General features: G+C 48.9%; 1 non-coding gene across 1 annotated transcript; it reads left to right on the top strand.

Annotated features, from left to right (window-relative positions):
• Positions 1–816: 816 nt before the first annotated feature.
• TRNAV-CAC (transfer RNA valine (anticodon CAC)) lies at positions 817–889 on the top strand. The gene has a single exon. It is a non-coding gene; the product is annotated as a tRNA-Val (tRNA).
• Positions 890–1,152: the final 263 nt, after the last annotated feature.

Below are 1,152 nucleotides of genomic sequence, written 5' to 3'. Positions count from 1 at the left end.
GGGCCAGGCTTGGACGCCATTCAGTCGCCCTGCCTTTTGGCCTCAGATTTCCCGAGCGACCTCAAATCGCAACCTTCATGGGCATCAGATGAGATCTCTTTCCGAGGTCTCGGTACTGCTGAGGTTTTGAAATACGGTTCCAGTCACCATTCCAAAGGCTGCTGGCAAGACCCCTTGAGTCGTGGTCTGCCTTTCAGTTATCACAGTGGTCCTCCTCTTGTTATAAAACAGTGACAAACGTGGACACTGAGCATACACATTCCATGTCAGGGGGCCACTTGACGTCTTTTAGACGCTCTGGGCTCTGAGTCCAGTCATAGGAAGTACGATCCTCCCTTCTCCATGCACAGTCCTAGCTCTGCCTGGCAGACAAGTGGGCACATCCCCCTTTCCGCCCCCCAGTTTCTGTAGGTTAAATGCAGCCTGGCACAGAACGGGCAGTTTCCAGAGTTCCAGTCCACCGGACCCCGGTTGTTTTCCTGGGATCATTTTCTGGCACCCAAGAGATGGACATCATAGAACCTTCTCAGGTCGGATAAACCAAAATAGGACAAAATCGAAGAATTTTTCTGAAATCTACCATATCCCCAGGCTGCCTAAAATTTCTGTCCTACGTTTAGAAAGCGATTCTAACCCTAAGCGTAGCATTTCCTTGGTGTGACTAATTGCCTCCAATATTATTGATTTGAACAAATAGAAAGGCGCAGTAGCCCTGAGAAATTCTCGAAAGAAAAGATCAGTTCAATGTTACCGAACCTGAGGTAGCCAGAAAAAAATCTGTTCTCTATTGAAGAAGAGGAAGAAACAAGCGTTCGGGTTTCCGTAGTGTAGTGGTTATCACGTTCGCCTCACACGCGAAAGGTCCCCGGTTCGAAACCGGGCGGAAACAACTGTGCCCAAACACATCTGCTTTTGAAGATTCTCCTAAATTTCCTCTAAGTCGTATTTAAAATTGCACTACAGTAGGATACTTGGCTCTCTTTGCTGGCGGGGAGTAGGGTGCTGGCTAGAAAACAGAAGGTTGTTCCGTCAGGTGTCCATCTCCAGCCCGTGGTCCACCCGGGTGTCAATGGAATGAGGCGCCTAAGCAGATGTGGAGGGAGATTTTCTCCGTCTTCTTGGAAATCTAAAGTGTCCCTCTGAGGGATCTCA

The sequence above is a fragment of the Equus asinus genome, chromosome 8, assembly GCF_041296235.1.
Source record: "Equus asinus isolate D_3611 breed Donkey chromosome 8, EquAss-T2T_v2, whole genome shotgun sequence".
NCBI classification, from domain to species: Eukaryota; Metazoa; Chordata; class Mammalia; order Perissodactyla; family Equidae; genus Equus; species Equus asinus.
Note: the sequence above shows the minus strand (reverse complement) of the source record. Positions and strands in the feature narration are given on the sequence as shown.